This window comes from Octodon degus, unplaced genomic scaffold (assembly GCF_000260255.1).
Source record: "Octodon degus isolate 3935 unplaced genomic scaffold, OctDeg1.0 scaffold00005, whole genome shotgun sequence".
Classification (NCBI taxonomy): domain Eukaryota; kingdom Metazoa; phylum Chordata; class Mammalia; order Rodentia; family Octodontidae; genus Octodon; species Octodon degus.
The window spans coordinates 23,131,916-23,138,709 of NW_004524581.1; the positions used below are offsets into that span (position 1 = coordinate 23,131,916).

A 6,794-nucleotide genomic window follows, 5' to 3' on the forward strand; every position below is an offset into this window, starting at 1 on the left:
GTGAAATTGTCTTTTTTAAAAAAAGAGGAGGGGGACCAGGGAGATGGCTCAGTGGAGTAAGTGCTTCCCTGGCAAGCACAAATGCCTTAGTTCAAAGTCCGGTGCAACTAAAGGAGAGAGAGAGAGAGAGAGAGAGAGAGAGAGAGAGAGAGAGAGAGAGAGAGACTGTATCAAAGAAAGAAAGAAAAAAGAAACAAAACAGGTAAATGAAATAAATGCATTCCTATGCCTTAGACATTTACCTTCATAAAAATCCAACATTAAAAAAAAAATCATATATGCAGCAGGATGGCTTGGATAACTGTACTGCTGATTTCTGTTGGTCCACTGAAAGGAGCAGTTAATGCTTAAATGTTTTCTTTTTAATTTTTTATAACTTTTCTTTAACCAATATTGCATGTTTATATCTGGTAATCTAAAAAACTAATCTGAAGACAACATTATCTAATACAACAACCATTGCCAAATTCCTATTATTTTGTTTAGTGAAATTCTGTATCATTTCTACATTTCTAATTTTTCCCCCACCATTTTGTATTCTCTTTAAAAAACAAAAAATAAAGCCTGGGAGATAGCTTGGCAGTCTAAGCACCTCCCTGGCAAGCACAAGGACCCAGGTTCAATCCCTGGTACCACATGCTGTGCTGGCCCTGCATGTGCCTGCCACTGAAACCAGGTGTGGTGGCACATGCCTATAATCCTAGCACTGGGGAGGCTGAGACAAGACGATCACTATGAGTCCAACCTGCATAGCGAGACCCTATATCAAATAAATAAATACATCTTTAAAAAATAAATAAAATAAAAAATACATAAAATGATTATGAAAATTTTAAAAATCTTATAGTGCTTGCCTGGCAAGCACAAGGTCATGAGTTCAATTCTTGGTACTGGTACTACTACTACTACTACTACTACTACTTCTACTACACTAATATCATAAATCTTTTCAGGTTGAGGATATAGCTCAAGAATATAGCACTTGCCTAGCAATGAAAGACCCTAAGTTAGATCCCCAGCATTCCAAAAACTGAAATAATGAATGTTTTGTCTGCATCCAGTGGGATACATGTGTAACTCCAGCTATTGGGGAGGATGACAGGAGGACAGAAAGCTCAAGACCAGCCTGACTTTGTCTCAAAATAAAAAAACAAAAAAGGGATGGGGGTTGGGCCCACAGCACCACAAAAAAACAAAACAAGTGCTCTGTCTGCATAGTGTTAACAGCCTCATTTATAATGAAAAATAAGTAATGGGAATTTCATGGAGTTAAAATTACATTTATGAAAACTATGTAGAAAGTGTAATCACACACAGTTCAGTTGCAAAAAATATTTACTTCATCATAGTAGTTCCTCCAAATTGGTATTCTGAGAGGAGAGGAAATGTCTGCACACAGACATAAGAATGCTGAAGCCTTCACTCTCCACAGTAGAAAGTCAGTAGATGGGCTCAAAACAACTTTAAAAAGCAGTAAAGGAGAGCCAGGGATATAGCTGAGAGGCATGCATGCCTGGCAAGTGCGAGGTCCCAAGTCTGATCCCCAGTACAAAAAAAGGAATTTTAATTTGAAAGAAGTCAGCCTGTGAGGAAAGAGAACGGAGCAGAAGACAGCTGCCTCTGACTGGAGTTCAGAGGCAGCACAAAAGCTATGCAGAAGAGCTCCCCACACTACGACACACATCCAGGGCTCAGCACAGCAAAGGCCAAGCCCAAGTCCACTGTCCTGGTGACTGTTTCCTATAATAAAGTTACAGGGGCTTTTCTTATATTTCAAGATTTTCTTTAAGCTGATACTTCTTTGGTTTTTAAAATTTAGTTTTTGAAATAAGATCCTCAGACTGGCCTCACACTTCGGATCCTCCTGTCTCAGCATCCCTGAGTAGCTGGGATAACAGGTATGCTGACATTACTTCCATGATGGGAGAAAGATCACTTTTTGGTTTTTTATTTTTTTATTTTTTTTGGCGGAACCAGGGATTGAACTCAGACACTTGGGATTGCCAGGCAAGCACTTACTCTACTGAGCCATCTCCCCGGCCCCACTTTTTGTTGAGACAGGTTCTCATTATGTAGTTGAGGCTGGCCTTAAACTTATTATGTAGCCCAAACTGGCCTTAATCTCACAACAATCCTCATAACCTTAGCCTCCTGAGTGATGGGATTACAGGTTTATGCCACTATTCCTGGCTGTTTTTTTTTTCCTTTTAAGGTCCTATGGATTGAACTCAGGGCCTTCACACTAAGCTAGATTCTCAGCCCTTTTTAAAATCTTTTATTGAGACAGTGTCTCACTAAATTATAAAGTTGGGGCCGGGGAGACAGCTCAGTAGAATAAGTGTTTGCCTGGCAAGCATAAGATCCTGAGTTCAGTTCCTGGTACTGCAAAGAAAGAAAGAAAAGAAAGAAAAGAAAGAGTAAGTTGCCCATGCTGGGCTTGAACTTGTCTCAGTCTACCAAAGTGCTGGAGTTAGAAGTATATGCCACTGTACCAGCTATTATACCTCAACTCCCAGACACTGTGTCAGCCCCACAAAGCCCATTCTCAGAAGCCTCAACGCAGGTCACCTATTGGGAAAAAGACAGGCTGGGCCACAGCATAGGCCCAGCCCCAACCAGAGGCTGGGGAGAAGCACGGACTGAGGTCAGGCTTAGCTGGTACCTACACCACAGGAAGGAAAATCTGACTTCCTGTCTCCACACCTTCTCCTCACTGGCCCCACCAAGTTCTTACTCTCTACCATAAGAATGGAGGAAACTAAAATGCTCTCATGCCAGATGTGGTGGCACATTCCTGTAATCCCAGCACTCATAAGGCTGAGGCAAGAGGATGGTTGTGAGTTCGAGACCAACATGGGCTACAAAGTGAGCTCAGGGCCAGCCTGAACTGCATAGTGAAACCCTGTCTCAAAAAGACAAAAACTGAGCTAGGGATATAGCTCAGCAGCATAAGCACCTGCCCAGAAAGTGCAAGGTCCCAAATTCAATCCCTAGTACTGAAAGAAAAAAAAAGACATAAATAAATAACATTCTCAGGGCCAATAGAATGGTATTTGTCTACATTTTTTGTGAGTTTTTTGTTTTGTTGTGTTTTTGTGTGTGTGTGTGTGTGTTGTTGTTGTTGTTTTTTATATATAGACAGGGCCTCACTGTATAGTGCAGACTGGCCTGGAACTCTTTTTTCTTTTTTTAAACGTATTTGGTTGTTGCAAGGTCTCACTACACAGCTCGGACTCATGGTGATCCTCCTGCTTTCAGCCTCCCCAGCTCTGGGAATACAGGCGTGCACCACTTTGTCCAGACTTTGGCAGCTCAGCCAGCCCTGGGCAGGGCTGACACAGCATGTAGTGCTGGGGACTGAACCAGTCCCTGTGCTTGCCTAAACTTGCCTAAGCAGGTGCTTTAACCCACTGAGCTATCTCACTGGCCCTGGCCTGGAACTCTTAATAATTCTTCTACCTCAGCCTCCTGAGTGCTAAAATGACAGCCCAATACCACCTCACCCAGAATGTCTGAATGTTACACTCTGAATTTTTTATAGACAATTCCGTAAATTTTGTGACTATTGGGCTGGGGATATAGCTTAGTGGCACAAGCACCTGCTTGACAACTGCAAGGTCTAGAGTTTGACTCCTGGTACCAAGAAAGAAAAAAAAGTTTGTGACTATCGCAAGATGAAAGAAAGAAAGCTGGGTGTGGTAGCTTATGGACTATAATTCCAGCACCAGGCAGATCAAGGCAGGAAGATCATTGAGTTTGGGACCAGCGTAGGCTATAAAAGGAGCTCAAGGCCAACCTGAACTGCATAGGGAAACCCTGTCTCAAAAAAAAAAAAAAAAAAAAAAGTGAGAGGAAGGGAGGGGAGGGAAGGAGAGGGAAGGGGACAGGAGCAGAGAGGAGAGGCTGGGGATTTAGCTCAGTGGCACAGTGCCTACCCTGCAACCTTGAGGTCTTTAGTTTGAGTCCCAGTCCCTCCCCTCCCCCCCAAAAAAGTCCTATGGATCCAGCATGGCTCATTAACCACTTGGTCACTTCTCTCATCCCTGAAGGCTGGCCCCAAACACTGGTGTCATTAGGGGAACACGGGGAAGGGCAGGGGTGGCCCTCACACCTCTCTTGTTATGAGCAGCACCCAGCAGTGTGGTTTCAGCTGACTATGGCCTCCCTTGGGAGAAGCGGGGAGGATGAAAGCAGTGCACAGCCTGCTTCCGGACCCTTCCCTGCCTCAAACTCATTACCCACTCTTAGGAAAAAACAGCGCCTTAGTTGAAGAGCTAAGGGCTCGGGCTAGATGGCCTAGGTTCGAGTCCTAACCTTGCAACCTTCAGAAAGTCCTGTAGCTCACTGTGCCTCAGTTTCCTCATCTGACACAAGATGAGGGGCCGTGCTGGCAGAGGACCAAGATCCAGGCAGATGAGATCCCTGCGCAGCCAAGGACCTCATTCATGCTGGCGCCATCTGAGAAAGGATGTGTTTTTCCCAGACAGGGAAACACAAGCTCGATCTCTCTAATAGGAGAGGCTAAACTAGGTTAGCGGTCTCCCAGCCACCTTTCAAGTAAGATTCATGGGAACAGAGAGTTATATGGCTAAAAAATAACGTGGAAAAGCAACCTGCGTGTTGCTGAAGGTCCCTTCCAGGCTATGACTGTTACAGATGGCTGGTATGCCCAGGGCTGTTGAAAGGGCTTAGCCTACGCCACCTCCATCCACTGCGTCAGCCCAGTTGTTCTTTTGTGGTTTTGTTGTTGTTTTGGCCATATTGGTGGCTGAACCGCAGTCTTCATGTAAGGTTATATCTCCATTTTTTTTTTTTTTTTTTTTCAGATAGGGTCTTGCTAATCTGACCAGGCTGGGATCAACCTGCAGTCTTCCGGTTTCAGCCTCCCGAAATGCAGGCAGCATAACCATGAACCACCACGCCAGCTTCACCCTAGTTTCATAAGGCCCCATGCTCCCAGGCTGCAGGTACAGAAAGCACCAGCTGGTCCAGCCCCCAAAGAAAGACCCTGGTTGCTGGGTATGGCACCCCCTGCATACCATTCCCCAGGAAACAGATGTGGGGCACATCAGCCGGCCATGTGCACCCATTTCTCCTGAAGTTAGCTCAGGCTCTGACTGCTGCATACTGGGTTGGGGGTGGAAAGCACACTATATTCCCCAGCATGTTCTGCAGCCACCATAGGAGGGGACCAAAGGCCATCAGCCAGTCTGTCTCCACTCCTGCTCTGTCTTGCCGTCTTCCCGAGATTCTTCACACAACTGACATTCCCTCTGCTTCTACTTCAAAACTCTCACCAGGCCCTTCCTGGATTCAGGATGCCACCAGCTGAGCTGTGCCCTGATTCCATGCAGCAGGCTCCTCCCAGCACAATTCTCACTAAACGTGCCCACCCTGAACCTATCCTGTTCAACTCAGCTTCACATGGCTGCCAGTATTAGTAAGGCCAGATATTGAAATATAATTTTAAAATAGAAATATTACTTAAGCATGATAGGAAGTATCATATGAAAAAGATGACATATAAAATTAACCAAAAAACACTAACATTCAGTGTTGTCTTTCACATAATAAACTGGCCTAAGAAATGAAGACCATTTTAGCTAAAACCCCATGGCGACAGCCAGAGCTCTATCTAGCTGTGCTCAATTCTTCCCTTCTTGCTCACTGAGCATCACGTGAAGCATAAAGACTGAGAGGTGACTAGGACATGGCCTTTGCCTCCAAACTGCTCACAGTCCAGAGGCGGGGCAGACACCAAATGGCTAATGGTACAAGGACAGAGCCACAAAGCCTGTTCCCCGTGGGAACACAGGGCTGAGTTACAGCAGTGCCTGAAACATTGGGAAAGATGTCCCTGTAAAGGTGACTTTTGATTTCATTTTTTAAGGATACATCTGAGTTTAACAGGAAAAAAAGAGAGAGAGAGAGAGAAATAAAGCAGTCCAAGCAATGCACCTGCATGTATGAGGGCCTGTGTCATAAACGGGTTTTTGTCTTATCAGAAGACGAGCAGGCCTGGGGCGATAGTTCAAGTAGCACAACTGCCTGCCTGGCAAGCGCAAGGTCCCGAGTTTGATCCCTGGTACCAAAAAAAGGAGGCAGGGAGACAGCTCAGTAGAGTACGTGCTTCCCTGGCAAGCACAAGGGTCTGAGCTCAATCCCCAGTTCCACTAAATCAATCAATCAATCAATCAATCAACCCCCCCCCCAAAAAAAAAGGTGAGGCGGAGGACACTGATGGTTAAGAGAAGCCAAGGTAGGTGCTGGAAGAATAAGTTCCTAGCTAAGAAAGGCAATATTTTGTGCTTCGGAGTTTTTTGTTGTTGTTGTTGTTTTTGAGCAGTGATCTCACTGTGTAGCCCAAGCTAGTCTCCAACTTGGGATCCTTCTGCTTTAGCCTCTTCAGTGGAAGGATTACAGGCATGAATGCCATGCCTTAATGGTATTTGGATTTTTGTCTTTTTGGTTTTTTGAGACTGAATGTTGCTATGTAGTTTAGGCTGGCTTTGAATTTATGGGATTACTCCTGCCACATCTTCCCAAGTGCCGGGATTAGAGACATATGCCACCAGGCCCAGCTAGATTTTTAACTTGTAAGGAATGATATGCTAAGATTGGTTCTTTTAAGGGATGAGGATACAGCTCAGCACAAGTGTCTGCCTGGCAAGTACAAGGTCCTGAGTTCGATTCCTGATACAAAAAAATAGGTTGTTTTTTAAGGCCTGGGGATACATACAGATCAGTAGCAAAGCACCTGACTGGCAAGAGCGAGGTCTTGAGTTCAATTCCCA

The 6,794-nt window shown here is 44.9% G+C and overlaps 1 protein-coding gene across 1 annotated transcript in view; it reads right to left on the reverse strand.

The window, feature by feature from the left end:
- The window catches only part of Ppp2r5d (protein phosphatase 2 regulatory subunit B'delta), a 22,289-nt gene that overhangs the window by 6,576 nt on the left and 8,919 nt on the right, over positions 1–6,794 (reverse strand). The window lies entirely within an intron of this gene.